The sequence below is a fragment of the Anabrus simplex genome, chromosome 14, assembly GCF_040414725.1.
Source record: "Anabrus simplex isolate iqAnaSimp1 chromosome 14, ASM4041472v1, whole genome shotgun sequence".
NCBI classification, from domain to species: Eukaryota; Metazoa; Arthropoda; class Insecta; order Orthoptera; family Tettigoniidae; genus Anabrus; species Anabrus simplex.
In genome coordinates this window covers 31,998,037-32,015,533 of record NC_090278.1, presented here as the reverse complement: position 1 = coordinate 32,015,533, position 17,497 = coordinate 31,998,037, and the positions used below count along the sequence as shown (strand labels likewise).

At 40.8% G+C, this 17,497-nt stretch overlaps 1 protein-coding gene across 1 annotated transcript in view; it reads right to left on the bottom strand.

Annotated features, from left to right (window-relative positions):
- Nucleotides 1-17,497, bottom strand: part of LOC136885394 (uncharacterized) — a 682,520-nt gene that overhangs the window by 68,102 nt on the left and 596,921 nt on the right. The gene's annotated exons all lie outside the window — the stretch shown is intronic.

Below are 17,497 nucleotides of genomic sequence, written 5' to 3'. Positions count from 1 at the left end.
GAGTGGGTCTTCTTACTCTAATGTGTACAGCATAAACCAATATAGTTATTATTGTAAGAGCACAGTGTTTAGAGTGTAAACATATACATTTTTTTTTTTGCTAGGGGCTTTACGTCGCGCCGACACAGATAGGTCTTATGGCGACGATGGGATAGGAAAGGCCTAGGAGTTGGAAGGAAGCGGCCGTGGCCTTAATTAAGGTACAGCCCCAGCATGTGCCTGGTGTGAAAATGGGAAACCACGGAAAACCATTTTCAGGGCTGCCGATAGTGGGATTCGAACCTACTATCTCCCGGATGCAAGCTCACAGCCGCGCGCCTCTACGCGCACGGCCAACTCGCCCGGTAACATATACATTTAAAATTATCTACACATCTGTAAATATTCTGTAGAGTTTATGTACATATACATGTGGGGATAGAGTCACTTCCGTGTATGTTTGGCTTGCCTTTTCTCCATCTACTACCCCTATATTGTACACGTATAATTTAAGAATAATAATAATAATAATAATAATAATAATAATAATAATAATAATAATAATAATAATTTCAAATTCAAGAAGGTTTTAGCAGAAGACACAGAGAAGAACTTTTCCATCACATCCGAAACACAACCGCATTTGTAAGGAAGAAAACTCATCTTCGATAGTCACGTAAAAGAGTGGATCACCCAAGACAAACGTATCAATTCCACAATACAGTCTTACGGTAATTATACTAAACAGAGGAAAAAGAGGTCTAGAACAAGAGAAAATCGATCCGCCTGAAATACACAGAAGAGACCTATCTCTTAAGATGTACAATATCCCTAGAACCTCCAACACTAACCGCACAAGCAAACGGACTCAAGAGAGGAGCGAAGTTTATGAACCTAGAATGAAGCTATCGTGGGCCCGAAGGAGCACCGAACAGAGTGGTATACCTTCTATGCTGCCGGGTACTGTCGAAGATGAAATGGGGAACTATTTATTTATTTATTTATTTATTTATTTATTTATTTATTTATTTTATTAATTTATTAATGTATTTATTAATTAATTAATTAATTTATTTATTTATTTATTTATTTATTTATTTATTCAAGAAGCACAAGATACAGATACACTGAGCAAATTTCACATTATACAATGCAGTTAGTTACAAAGTCAGCAATCTCCATGTAGCTTTGAGTTGCTGAAATGGCGATCTGCATGTTGGCCAATCACAAGTTAGCTAGATGTCACGTGATTGATTGTAGGATGTGTTGAAAACTACCGATGCCTGGCATTTCAAACATAATGTTACCAACGTCCGTTGCCCAGAGTAATCCTTCAGAATGTTCCAATTCCTATTGTATCACAAGTGAAGAACCTCGGCGTTATCATGGACGAACGCATATCTTACATATCTGCCAAAACGTTTTCTCAGCTCTTCATTCTTTATATAAATAAATAAAATATTTCCAATAAAAGTTCAACAGAAATTAACTGAAACTCTTGTAATGCCACATTTTGACTATTGTGATGTTGTTTTCAATGACGTGAGGCCACTATTGTCCCTAAGGCTATACAACGCGCTCAAAATGCATGTGCGATGTATATACACAATCTAAGAAAATATGACCACGTGTCCTAGAAGTAGAGTGGTGGAGACTCCATAATCGTCGCTATCATCATACTTTGTCCCTCCTTCACCGAGTCCTTACTACATCTTACCTTTCTTCCCGTTTCCATTACTTCTCAAATGTTCATAACAGGGATACAAGGGCTCAAACATCAAACCTGTCGTCATTCCTCACCATCCAACTGCCACATATAACAGTGGTGGTGGTGGTGGTGACTATTGTTTTAAGAGGAAGTAAACTAGGCAACCATCTTCTGTATAACACTAATCAGAGGGAAAAATGGAATGGATCCGACACTTCGAAAAATGAAGATATCGGCCAAAGGAAGGCAAGGGCCACGAAGGGCGTAAAAATGAAGGACTCCCTAGCCCTCGCAAACCTAATAGCGTTGGGGTCGAAAAGAACAAGAGTGGACCAAGGGAGGTTCGATAGGATAGATGAAAGTGAGGAGCCTGGCACAAGTAAGTGGAAGCAATGCCAGGACTCAGCTGAGGGCCCGTGGTCGCCAACCCACGCTCCAAAGTTCAGAGCCCCTAGGGCCCCCTTTAGTCGCCTCTTACGACAGGCAGGGGATACCGTGGGTGTTATTCTACCGCCCCCACCCACAGGGGGACAACATATAACAACCCATTTTCTGTGTTTGCCGCACGATAATGGAACCGTTTACCGGATAACGACAGAGGAATACAATTATAATGTCATTTAAAAGAGCGTTGAGACGTACAGCATGATACGAATGAACTGTGCATTTCCGGTCTTTCATTGATCGCGCTACTACATTATTATGACTAGCTATTATTATTTTTATTATTATTACCATTGTTCTTCTTCTTGTTGTTGTTGTAAATATATCTCAATGGGGTGGAATTTAAGTATGTTATAAGGTATTTCAATTTGAAAGTCTGTTTCGATAACAATGCGGTCGTGAAAATTCAATATTCATTGACATGCCCCACAACGGGCGACTTAAAAGCACTCTACAGTGTGCTAGCAGCAGTGCCAGACCTGTATCTCAGATCCTTTCAAACAGAACAAAGATGGCCTAGGCCACCAGAGCTCAATTGGTAGAGCAACCGACGCGAAATGGGGAGGTTGTGGGTTCGGATCCCACTGGTGTCCGGCTGGCCATTTTTGTTCTGTACTTAACATCTCTGCAACACGTACTACATGTACGTAACACGACCTAGTACGTTGAAAGTCTGTTTCGATTACAATGCGGTCATGAAAATTCAATATTAATTTTTTCGATTGTGTTTAACTGTGCTTATACACTGACTGACAGAGCAAATGCAACACCAAGAAGGAGTGGTTCGAAAGGGATGAAAGTTGGGAAAAAAAACAGAGACGGCACGGACGAATAATTGATGTTTATTTCAAACCGATATGCAGGTTACACAATGCGCACGGCATCGACTCAGTAGGATGTAGGACCACCGCGAGCGGCGATGCACGCAGAAACACGTCGAGGTACAGAGTCAATAAGAGTGCGGATGGTGTCCTGAGGGATGGTTCTCCATTCTCTGTCAACCATTTGCCACAGTTGGTCGTCCGTACGAGGCTGGGGCAGAGTTTGCAAACGGCGTCCAATGAGATCCCACACGTGTTCGATTGGTGAGAGATCCGGAGAGTACGCTGGCCACGGAAGCATCTGTACACCTCGTAGAGCCTGTTGGGAGATGCGAGCAGTGTGTGGGCGGGCATTATCCTGCTGAAACAGAGCATTGGGCAGCCCCTGAAGGTACGGGAGTGCCACCGGCCGCAGCACATGCTGCACGTGGCGGTGGGCATTTAACGTGCCTTGAATACGCACTAGAGGTGACGTGGAATCATACGCAATAGCGCCCCAAACCATGATGCCGCGTTGTCTAGCGGCAGGGCCCTCCACAGTTACTGCCGGATTTGACCTTTCTCCACGCCGACGCCACACTCGTCTGCGGTGACTATCACTGACAGAACAGAAGCGTGACTCATCGGAGAACACGACGTTCCGCCATTCCCTCATCCAAGTCGCTCTAGCCCGGCACCATGCCAGGCGTGCACGTCTATGCTGTGGAGTCAATGGTAGTCTTCTGAGCGGACGCCGGGAGTGCAGGCCTCCTTCAACCAATCGACGGGAAGACGGGAAATTGTTCTGGTCGATATTGGAACAGCCAGGGTGTCTTGCACATGCTGAAGAATGGCGGTTGACGTGGCGTGCGGGGCTGCCACCGCTTGGCGGCGGATGCGCCGATCCTCGCGTGCTGACGTCACTCGGGCTGCGCCTGGACCCCTCGCACGTGCCACATGTCCCTGCGCCAACCATCTTCGCCACAGGCGCTGCACCGTGGACACATCCCTATGGGTATCGGCTGCGATTTGACGAAGCGACCAACCTGCCCTTCTCAGCCCGATCACCATACCCCTCGTAAAGTCGTCTGTCTGCTGGAAATGCCTCCGTTGACGGCGGCCTGGCATTCTTAGCTATACACGTGTCCTGTGGCACACGACAACACGTTCTACAATGACTGTCGGCTGAGAAATCACGGTACGAAGTGGGCCATTCGCCAACGCCGTGTCCCATTTATCGTTCGCTACGTACGCAGCACAGCGGCGCATTTCACATCATGAGCATACCTCAGTGACGTCAGTCTACCCTGCAATTGGCATAAAGTTCTGACCACTCCTTCTTGGTGTTGCATTTGCTCTGTCAGTCAGTGTATTTAGTATTAATTACGATACTTTTAACTTTGATTCTATGTACAATAATTGGTTTAGTGTAACAGAAGCCCTGACGGCCTTAACTTCGCCAATAAAGACATTTATCTGTCTTTATTTTTCTGTCTATTCTAGTTTACAGAGTTCTAATAAATCAGTCTCCCCTGTAAAATTGGGTTGACTGGACATTGCCAGTTTTGCTTTCAGACATCTCATATGGTCTGCAGGACCAGTGATCGCTGAATACTGTATTACATCGCTTCGCAATGCATCTTCTGGCTTAGTAAATAAAAAACTGGAAGCTACCTCAATTTTTATTTCACTATTCATGCTTTCGTTGAAGTACAGTATTTCTGTACCTGTTGATAGTGAAATGGTTAGAGATTCAAATGGGAATAAATATATCTAGCGCAGCTAGGACTGCGACGTTTATGAGAGTCATCGTTAGTGCACAGTGCTTTATTCCGCTAACTCTACAGTATGAGACAGACCTCATTTGAATACAACTAAAATCTCTCTAACGTCATTTGAAATATAAAATCTCCTATGAAAGAGGAGTTGCGTTGCAGGGGACAAGTTTTACCTGTAATTGATATTAGTGTACAAGTTAAGGTAAGTTGGCGTTTAAGAGAAGATTTCTTCAACTAAATCTTTAATTAGCCAAGTTTCAAGACGAAACTGAATAAAAATAAAGAAGATCACAAAGCTCGAAAGGCAAGACGTTTTAATAAAGTTTATGGATGGAGTAGTGAGTGAAAAGACTTCAAGCAACCCTTTTGCAGTAATTTAATATCTGATGAGTTTTAAGTGATATATGTGTATCAGTTACACTTCGCTTCTTATCGAGTAAAGAACAAGTTCCTCTCAATTTGTTTGCAAGTTTCCGAGCGGTCTCTCAATGTTGAGGGCGTACACCTGGAAATTGTGTTACAGATCCCCTAACGACTCCCCTGCAAGACTGTTTTCACTTGATTGTCGAATATAAATACCCTTTAATCTACCGTGTACACATGTGGAGGCCTTATGAGAATACGATGTAACACTTTACAACTCGAGAACTGTTGGAGCGACAGATCGGCACTTACTTCACGTTCTAAGCACGGACGTGAACTGCGAAGTGCGGGCTGTGTAACGGGAAGTGATGAGTCAACGGGAGGCAGATGGGCTGGGCGCGCCTGCCGATCAACCGATAAGAGAAACTCACAATAGATAGTTTCACTAATAATATTATTGGCTTTACGTCCCTCTAACTACTTTGTCCGCTTCCGGAGATGCCGAGTCGCCGGATATTTTTCCCGCAGGAGTTCTTTTACGTGCCAGAAAATCTACCGACACGAGGCTGACGTATTTGAGCACCTTCAAATACCACCGGAATGAACCAGGATCGAACCTGCCAAGTTAGGGTCAACCGCCTGACCCAACCACGCCGACTTACACAGTTTCCCTCTAAAGTAGTTTTACTCAATTTTCCACAAATTTACATTTTTAACTTACGCCCTTTACAAAATTAATCGATTAAAATACAAATTGTAGAAGTACAGGAACACATTTTTCGCTAACGTGTGCATGATTCACAAAACTCAAGCTCTTAAACTAGAGGGAGTTAAAAGGTGCGGTTTGTGTCAAAATCTTCCAAATCATCTCAATAATACAGGAAAAATCTTGCATTTCTTGAAAAGTCAACGGAAATATATTTATTTTCAAGATTAAATCATTACATGATCAATCCAATAATTGTAGGCGAAAGCTTACCCTAACTCGCAATACATTCTGCACTTAGCAGGTTGATAAGCGACTAGCACTTTCATTAATATTGTGATAATATGTGATTTTCATTCTTAGTAAAGTCATTGATGCAGGCATGTTTAATTAGTGTCTGTCAAGCCATAGAGTATAAACTTCTTCCGATCATGGAATAATACTATTGTCTGCAAGATACTCTTTGATTCTCTGACCTTCCCCAGCTTCTGAATATAATCAACAGATGGCAGAACGTTCGTAATAACTTTTATGCTGCTAAGATAAAATAGTCTACGTACGTACAGACGGGAGGGTATCAAGTCGACTAGATTTCTGTATGACCATTAATAAGACGCCGGGACAAACGCTTGAAAAAGTGGGTAGTCTGCTTACCCGAACCAGTGTTCAGCCACGGAGAATTGTATGTTGCACTATCGTGGCAAGATCATTTGAAAATATTCAGACACGGTCGAATGGTCGAAGCACAGAGAATATTGTATGGGAAGAGGTATTATAAAATAAATGACGAATGAAAAATGTATTATGTACCTGTATTAAATGTTCATAACACTATTGAAAAGAACAGGCGAAACAATATGCCTGCGACAGACATATCAAGACGAGTTATAGACTTACGTATTAAGGAATACCGAGGAGCAGCGTGGGTGCACTACTTAGAAATAAAAGACAAATCCTAATCAGATCTTTGTTTTCCATTATTAAATTTGTTATTGTATGTAACTGACCACGATGTATCCATAACGACACCTAACCTCAAGCTGAGAGCGAGAGTCAACACGGCGCCATCTTATAACAGGGTATGTGTGTGACGTCACATATTTAACCCAAAGTTTGCCCTACTTCTTGAAAACTACGTTTCAGACTTTTTTCTTTTTGCAACCGGTAGCCTACACTTTTATCTATGAACTGAGACATTAACAAGACCTCGTACGTCTTTAGGACTGCTGAGGGCTGGGGAACCCTAAAACATAAATTGCAGCGTTACTACAGAAAGTTATGCAATGCATAGCCCGTTCCACCCAGCATTTACCTCGGAAAAACTTACTCACAAACTCTACAATTTTATTGAAATAAAAGTTGTTTTAATTGTAAAATTCAATAAGTCCGAACTTTATAAACTTTCGATTCTTCTGCAAGGAAAAAAGAAGTCATGAAACCGCTCCTGGACAACCTAACCTTTCGTCGCTCGAGCAGATATGAAAGTGTTTTGCAGCTTCACAATAAGCCTCTCAACAGGGAAGTACTGAAGGTTTAATTAATGACTGCTTGTTTATGATCTTGCGGTGAGTTTCAGACATGAATGAAAAATCTGGAAGTTGTAATTAGGCATAAAAAGGAGTCGGTACACTCTCACATCTGTGAAATAAATGTGTATAATGCTCTCATATGTAGAGTGGCAGAACTCTGAATTCCAGTGTCATCCAGTCCCTGCGTGGCATCTCCCAGCTTTGTATAATGTAATAACGTAGGCAACGGTCTTAGTAAGTCTATTAACAGAGAAGTTTAGTGACTTGGAATTATTGTTAAGTCGTGATCATTTTTGTGATTGGTTTTACTAGTTGCAAAAGCATGTGATTACTGGTCCCAATTGATCAAACTAAAATGAGGATGACTATCGAATTAAGAAAGATTAAGTTTTGAAGAAAGAGCACTCGAAGGAAAAGGGCCTAGGTCTCGAATGTTCCAATAACGCCGAGGCAAAATTTAAGGAAATATGATGTCTAGATTTCGAACTTTTTTTGACAGGCGTGATCAAAACGTTTCCATTTGAGGACGTTGCTGCAGCGGACATGTAGGCAAAGGGATTAGTGTGGCAGTCGTGTCGTGTAGAGGTGCGTCCAAACAGGACCAACGTGCTGTTATTCTGTTCTTGGCTGCCGAAGGACAAACACTGGCGGACATCCATCGGAGAATGAAGACTGTATATAGGGCAGCATGACTGTCCAAAACCACCGTTGTGCATTAGTGCACCAAGTTCCGTGCGGGTCGCGTTTCGATACAAGACGCCGGTCGGACAACAAGCGGGCACCCTATAGTCCTGATATCTCCCAATGCGATTGCCACGCCTTCTGTCCCCTAAAAGGCCTTGAAAGGACGAGGATGTGCAGCAGGCGGTTACGGAGTTCTTCACGCAGCGGGACGTGGTGTTTTACCACACGGGGATTTTCATCGGTGGGATGAGTGTCTCAATGCTCACCGCGATTTTCTCTGATTGACATTGCGATTCAGGACTGTAGGGCCGTCGAACGGAAACATTTTTATCGCCCCTTATAGGTAAGAGTGCAAATTAATTTGTTTATTAGGAGGTGTCATCTAGCCCATTCTTCCATAATCAAGCGAGAGTAACATAATTTCTGGGTGGGTTTCGATGGGCCACACTCCTAATGTTTATGCAAAACTCATAGCACAACCATTACGCTGGATAAAATATATTTTAGTAAGTTTACATTCTAACCTATTACTGCATAAACATTCGGGCTCCAGCGATGACCTACAATATCCCAACATCTCACTGACTGACCATTGTTGTTAGTTGAGATGTTGTTAACACCCGTACCATGTTTAATACGCTGGTTCTAGTCCGATCACCCCGGTTAAGCAACATTGGGCGTGATCATTACTTGGATGCATGACCGCTATTGAATACCACTGGCCTTTGGTTCAGTTCCCTTTGTTGCTGGCCCCACGCTCTAGGCTATAGGCCTACCTGTTACGCGGAAGCCCCGGTTTCAATTCCCGGCCAACTCAGCGACCTTTCTCTGTATCTCAGGGCTCGTTCGAGGTCCACTCAAACAGTCCAGGAGTTATCTGACGATGAAATACTGGCAGAGATCTAGAAAGCCAAGAATAATGGCAGAGAGGATTAAAGTACTTCTTACTACGCGGCACCTCACATTATGCGCGCCATCAGGCTGAGCAGCGTTCGCTTGGTAGACCAAGGCCCATCAGGGCTCTTGTGCAATGGAGTTTTATGTCTCTGTTGCTGCCACTAATCTCCCACAGATGGCATTATTCTTGCAATTTAGAAAGTTAATCCATGTTCACAACAGATAGCACACACAGTAAAAACAAAGTATGTACTCCTTCAACTATTTTCCAATTTAATGAAAGGAATTGAAGACGCACATACAATGTTAAGGTTTCTGTCACAACATTGAACATTATTGCCGCTTTCCTGGCAATACCTAATGACTGACTGACAAGGTTTTAGAGAAATGGAGAATAAGTTACGAGGCTGTTTCGGTGTCGCGGATGCGAGTTTTGACAAAATTATATACAGCGTGATAGGTGGTGTTGGTGCTGGTGGTGATCACTGTTTTAAGAGGAATTACAACTAGGTAACCATCCTCTATATAACATTAATCAGAGAGAAAGAAAAGAAGGGATCCGACACTTCGAAAAATGAAGGTATCGGTCAAGGAAAGACAAGGGCCATGAAGGGCCCTAGCCCTCGGAAACCTATCAGCGTCGGGGTCGGATAAGAACAAATAGTGACCAAGGGAGATCATATAGGATGGATGAAAGTGAGGAGCCTGGCACAAGTAAGTGGAGGCAATGCCAGGACTCAGCTAAGAGCTCCGTGGTAGCTAGCCAACGATTCAAAGTTCACAGCCCTTGGAGCCTCTTTTAGTCGCCTCTTACGATAGGCATGGGATACCAAGGGTGTTATTCTATCGCCCCCACCCACAGGGGGCACGTGATAGGTAACGTCGAAATAAAGTATCCTGGTAGTAAAGGATTAAAATTCTATTGTTAACATTCCCATTATTATTTCAATCAATCAATCAATCAATACTGATCTGCATTTAGGGCAGTCGTCCAGGTGGCAGATTCCCTATCTGTTGCTTTCCTAGCCTTTTCCGAAATGATTTCAAAGAAATTGAAAATTTATTGAACATCTCCCTTGGTAAGTTATTCCAATCCCTAACTCCCCTTCCTATAAATGAATATATGCCCCAGTTTGTCCTCTTGAATTCCAACTTTATCTTCATATTGTGATCTTTCCTACTTTTATAAACGCCATTCAAACCTATTCGTCTACTAATGTCATTCCACGCCATCTCTCCGCTGACAGCTCGGAACATACCACTTAGTCGACCAGCTCTTCTTCTTTCTCTCAATTTTTCCCAACCCAAACATTGCAACATTTTTGTAACGCTATTCTTTTGTCGGAAATCACCCAGAACAAATCGAGCTGCTTTTCTTTGGATTTTTTCCAGTTCTTGAATCAGGTAATCCTGGTGAGGGTCCCATACACTGGAACCATGCTCTAGTTGGGGTCTTACCAGAGACTTATATGCACTCTCCTTTACATCCTTACTACAACCCCTAAACACCCTCATAACCATGTGTAGAGATCGGAACCCTTTATTTACAATCCCATTTATGTGATTACCCCAATGAAGATCTTTCCTTATATTAACACCTAGATACTTACAATGATCCCCAAAAGGAACTTTCACCCCATCAACGCAGTAATTAAAACTGAGAGGACTTTTCCTATTTGTGAAACTCACAACCTGACTTTTAGCCCCGTTTATCAACATACCATTGCCTGCTGTCCATCTCACAACATTTTCGAGGTCACGTTGCAGTTGCTCACAATCTTGTAACTTATTTATCACTCTATAGAGAATAACATCATCCGCAAAAAGCCTTACCTCCGATTCCACTCCTTTACTCATATCATTTATATATATAAGAAAACATAAAGGTCCGATAACACTGCCCTGAGGAACACCCCTCTCAACTATTACAGGGTCAGACAAAGCTTCACCTACTCTAACTCTCTGAGATCTATTTTCTAGAAATATAGCAACCCATTAAGTCACTCTTTTGTCTAGTCCAATTGCACTCATTTTTGCTAGTAGTCTCCCATGATCCACCCTATCAAATGCTTTAGACATGTCAATCGCGATACAGTCCATTTGACCTCCAGAATCCAAGATATCTGCTACATCTTGCTGGAATCCTACAAGTTGAGCTTCAGTGGAATAACCTTTCCTAAAACCGAATTGCCTTCTATCGAGCCAGTTATTAATTTCACAAACATGTCTAATATAATCAGAAAGAATGCCTTCCCAAAGCTTACATACAATGCATGTCAAACTTACTGGCCTGTAATTTTCAGCTTTATGTCTATCACCCTTTCCTTTATACACAGGGGCTACTGTAGCAACTCTCCATTCATCTGGTATAGCTCCTTCGACCAAACAATAATCAAATAAGTACTTCAGATATGGTACTATATTCCAACCCATTGTCTTTAGTATATCCCCAGAAATCTTATCAATTCCAGCCGCTTTTCTAGTTTTCAACTTTTGTATCTTATTGTAAATGTCATTGTTATCATATGTAAATTTTATTACTTCTTTGGCCTTAGTCTCTTCCTCTATCTCGACATTATCCTTGTAACCAACAATCTTTACATACTTCTGACTGAATACTTCTGCCTTTTGAAGATCCTCACATACACACTCCCCTTGTTCATTAATTATTCCTGGAATGTCCTTCTTGGAACCTGTTTCTGCCTTAAAATACCTATACATACCCTTCCATTTTTCACTAAAATTTTTATGACTGCCAATTATGCTTGCCATCATGTTATCCTTAGCTGCCTTCTTTGCTAGATTCAATTTTCTAATAAGTTCCTTCAATTTCTCCTTACTTCCACAGCCATTTCTAACTCTATTTCTTTCCAGTCTGCACCTCCTTCTTAGTCGCTTTATTTCTCTATTATAATAAGGTGGGTATTTACCATTCCTTACCACCCTTAAAGGTACAAACCTGTTTTCGCATTCCTCAACAATTTCTTTAAACCCATCCCAGAGTCTGTTTACATTTTTATTTACCGTTTTCCTCCGATCATAGTTACTTTTTAGAACTGCCTCATACCTGCTTTATCAGCCATATGGTACTGCATAACAGTCCTACTTTTAAGACCTTCCTTTCTATCGCATTTATTTTTAACTACCACAAAAACAGCTTCATGATCACTAATACCATCTATTACTTCAGTTTCCCTATAGAGCTCATCTGGTTTTATCAGCACCACATCCAGGATATTTTTCCCTCTGGTTGGTTCCATCACTTTCTGAATCAGCTGTCCTTCCCATATTAACTTATTTGCCATTTGTTGGTCATGCTTCCTGTCGTTCGCATTTCCTTCCCAATTGACATCTGGCAAATTCAGATCTCCCGCTACAATCACATTTCTTTCCATGTCGTTTCCCACATAGCTGACTATCCTATCAAATAATTCCGAATCCGCGTCAGTGCTACCCTTTCCCGATCTGTACACTCCAAATATATCAAGTTGCCTATTATCTTTAGAAATGAGCCTTACACCTAGAATTTCATGTGTCTCATCTTTAACTTTTTCGTAGCTTACAAATTCTTCTTTCACCAGAATGAAAACTCCCCCTCCCACCTTTCCTATCCTATCTCTTAACTGTAAAAAGTTCAAAAGTGCCAAATTCATAAAAAATGTGATAAGTGGTTTGGAAAGTGCAGGATACCGAGGACGTTTACATGTGAAAAGGGCTATGTCCCCTGAGAATTTCAAGCGGTTATAAATGCCGCCGCTAGATAGCAATAGTGCTAAGTTGCCTGATGATTTCTTGGATGGTGCAATGAGCCATTCAACCATTTTCGTTTAACTTTCCTAGCGTGATAATTGTATTCATAAACTTTTATTCTGTCGTATTTTGTCAATAATTGCTCTTCAAATTATCAGGTATGTGTATAAATCTTCCCTTTGACTCTGAGTTTGCCTTGATACACAAATGGAAGTCAGCGACGAATGCATTTGTACCTAGTGACCTATGCAAAATGGTCGAGGATGCAAAAGTTAGTATAACTTTCAAAGTAATTTCCTTGAATAGTTAAATTTTGTTTTAAATTCAAGCTGTGGCAGACGGAATAATCTGTACAGAACATCTGAACATTTCAAAAGCTGTCAGCATCATATACCATTCATTAGATCTAGGAGGTGTGACAGTAAAGTAATATTACACTGACATACAAAGGTCCGCAAGGTGGAAGTTCTCAAAAAATGGAAAATGTAAGAAACATTAAGTCTATCTTTGAATCTAGTTCCTCAATGAACTGAATTACAGATAAAAAAAAAGAAGGACCAAAAGTCTATGATCTCTTACCTGGAAGAGAATGAGCATAAAGAATATTATATTCAGATCTGTGGAGAGTAGCTGAGAACTCATCATCAAAAATAATATGATGAGACTTTTCTTAAATGTCTAAGTTCGAATTTTCTTTAGCACCAAAATATTCCAACTTTATCATGAAACTGCCTATAATTTATTAAAATAAACTCTCATTTGTAACTTTGTAACATTTGAGTAATAAGCAACAAACAGACAGTTTGTTTTCAATAAATTTTGTTCATAAATTCTGCACTTTGGACCTTTCTACAGTTAAGCATCCAATTATAAATAAACATACACATCCTCAATACCATGAGTTCGAAGTAAATTTCCAACACTGGAGCACTGGAGCCCCTCATGACGCCCGACACTAGAAACTATGAGACGCTCTCTTAACTAAGGCCACTGTCACTTACATTTCAGTCCTAGACCTGTCCTGTCCCATCGTAATTATAAGACTTTTCTGTGTCGGTGAGGCGTAAAACAAATGGCATCAAAAATGTTAAAAACATCTACATTTGACTATGGCTGGCTTTAATATCAACACACCGCCCCATATGAGAGTTCTCTTTCCGCTCCAATTCACCATTGTGACTGCAACCAGACTAGAAAGTATTCCAACCAACAGGGAGCAGTGTAACTACACAGTTATACTCCGAAAAAGTCACGTATCTATTCGATTTGCAAGCTCAGTAGGAAATGTTAAATGTGTTCAACAACCCAGAAGTATGCATTTTGAATATTCAATAACAAGGGTTAGCCGGCGATTCCCCGTGTTATAATGCCTTCCTTTCACCAAGTTGGAGAGAACATGTAGATGATGTCAGACAAGAAATCTAGATGTATATAAAATAAGAGTTTTGTCTGTACATTGCTCAGAATTTGAAAAGAATGGTATTTCTGTATCGGTCATGTCAACAGTAACAAGAAAATGCACTTTTAAATTTTCCGTAATTTCTGTCTGTCTGTCTGTCTGTCTATCTGTATGTATGTATGTATGTATGTATGTATGTATGTATGTATGTATGTATGTATGTATGTATGTATGTATGTATGTATGTACACGCATCACGAGAAAACGGCTGAAGAGAATTTAATGAAAATAGGTCTGTAAAATCGGGACATGAGCCACTGCAATCTAGGCTGTAAGTCATTTTATTCACGCTGAGTGAAATGGTAGTTTAGGGGAAGGCCTAAAATATAATTCTCAAATATTTATATTATTAATGGTCCTATCGACAAATACTACGTAACTAAAGTTTTATAGAATTAAATTTCCGATCATTTATGTCTTACACATTTTTAACGTACCGGCTATGATAACACAGATATTCATGAATTTGTATTTTTGTTGCTAAGTCCATATCAACGCCGTGCTATGAGAAAATGGGTTAACAGAATTTAATGAAAATATGTATGTAGAATTGGGGAATAAGAAGTTACAGCCTAAGCTATAAACAATTTTATGCACCCTGGATGAAATGATAGTTTAAGGGAAGGTGCCTAAAATTTAATTTTTATATACTGATGTTATTGGTCCTATCGAAAAGTACTACATAACAAAATTTATAGAGTGTACAATCTCCGATAATTTGTTTTATTCAGTTTTACCGTCCCTACTATGATAAGAGTGGTATTATAGAGTCGGAAGAAAACTAGTAACGTGAAGGCCTACAGTATTGAAAGCTCACAAAAATGAATTGATCAACAATAACATTACATTGGCCATTGTTTGTTGTGATATTATTTGTCTCTTATGCTACCACTCATTTCTGATAGATGGGATTACTGCTGCGTACCGAGTGTAACAGCCTGCCTGAATATTGGCGGTAAATAGCAGGGGAGTTTGATAACATTCTTCTTTAACAAAGTTAGAATTCCGTAGCGAAGCACGGGTACATCAGCTAGTTATTAAATAAATTGAAAATCCACGGTGGAGACATAAATAAGGTTTCGTCAAACATCCAAAGGTGAAGCTCCATATGGCGAAACGAAGTCCTCTGATTTGGCGCTTGAGGCTAGCTTGTATCACAGCGCAGCGCACCAAGGGGGAACGCGTAAATAGCCCATCTGCCAGGAAAACGGTCTCCACGTTACTTCGAACCGTGAAGTCGTACGAACGAATTAAAATATTTTCCAGTCGGTGAAAGTGGAACTTAGAAAATTTTTGTTAAGTCCGAGTGGGACTGAGAAATATTTTCAAGTGAGTTGCGAAGGGGTTTGTACAATTTGAGGCGATAACGTGTTCTTTAGTTTGGAGAGCAGATAGTATTGTAAGAGCATTTGCGCATTGTTTCTCATAAAGCATACAGTGAGTGAGAGTCACATGTTATATTAACGCCCGGAATGGAACTCGAAACTTCGTCACTTCCTCACGTTACTATAAAATAACAATGCGTTATGTGCGTGAATTAGATGATTTAAATTATGTAGCACGGCTAATTGTTCGAGATCCGAAAGGGGAGATGCATTTTACCACATGAAACTCTAAACAATATACTCGTTAATTTAATCACATATTACATGGTTGGTGGAAACGGTTCTTTTTACTTTGCTAATTTAAAAAGCTTTTGCAGCATTTAAGGAAATTTAAATTCTTTGGATGCATTTAGACTGAACTAATCGGCTCTCGACATTGATGTCCCATCCCTATATCACACGCAGTGGGGTTGCATTCATACGTTAAGTTACGATATATTTAGATGATTTGCTGATGATGACGACGATAATAATAATAATAATAATAATAATAATAATAATACTATTTTTCTTTCTCCACCTTATACCAATTATTTCCTGGGTCGGTGGGTCTACCCAGGTTCAATTTGGTTTTGCCCAGGGGTTTAAGGTCGGATGCCCTTCTTCACGCGACGTGATCCTTGAGCTGAAAATATCGACTCAGGGCCAACCAGGATTCAAGGCCCAGACTTCCAGTTGGGAAGCCCGCTGCTAAGCCACTGAACTAATCACGCTCTCTATAATAATAACAATAATGACAATAATAATAAAAAATAATAATAACATATCACAAACAATAAGAAAAAGGAGATTGCTATTTCTTGGGCACATTTATAGAATGGATGACAATAGACTAACTAAACGAATCTTGGAGTACCTTTCGGAAAATAAATCAACCACCACCTGGAATCAAGAAGTCAAGAAAGACCTGAAAAGGAACGACGTACGAGAGGAAGAATTATTGGAAAGAAAGATTTTTAGGAAGAAAGTCTTACAAATGGAAGGATTCCAAGGGAGGGAGGAAAAGAAAACAGGTACAAAGTGGACTGAAGACAGGAAAAAGAAGCACTGTGAAATAATGAAAGAATACTGGAAGAAAAGGAAAGAACAACTAAGGAGGAAGAATTGAAATTGTAACGTGGTCTTAGAAGGCCGGAACGCAAGAAATAATAATAATAATAATAATAAGAAGAAGAAGAAGAAGAAGAAGAAGAAGAATATGTTTTATTATTTATTTTAAAAATCTTTCTCCACTCGGACACTACGTAAGACAAAGAACACACAAAAGTAATTTCATTCAAAACTTTTACAATATGAAGTAAATTATGTCTCAGTCTGGAGAATATTAGATGTGTAAGAGTATCAAAGGAAAACCCCTGAGCTCTCTCCTCTTCTTAGGGACTGTCCCTCTCCCACCGATCATGAGACTCCTCAGCAGGATGCCCTTCCCGACGTCAGTTGTACAGGATGGCGGCTATATACGGGCTCTTATGGAGTGAGCTGGCCCAGGGGCCACTGCGCAAGATGACGGCTATTCATAGGCTCTTATGGAGGAGGCTGACCCAGGGCAGACATAGGACTTAAGGAGACGGCCTAGGGGCGATTGCGCAAGATGGCAATCGCGTACAACTTCCCAGTGCTCGGGGCTCTGAGGCAAGATGGTCACTACACACTGGTTATATGAGACTAGGAGCTAATGGCGATACATTGTTCTTATAGACCTAACTCTACAGAGCTGCCTCAAGGGGTTACAACTTTTAACTTATGACCTATTAGTTTTACTAGGCTAACTTTCGGGAACTGGGGCAGGGGCTACTATACAAGATGGCTGCTATACTGTATTCTCATGGACCGAACTCTAGAGAGCTACTTCAGGGGCTCACATCTTTTAACATATGACCCATTAGTTTTATTACCTAACTTTTGGGAACTAAGGCAGGGGCTACTAGGCAAGACAGCTCTCGACGTCCAGCTCGTATTTATTCATATAATGCGGCTCTGAAGGCAGGAAAATAGACTTCATTTCTTTGTCCACT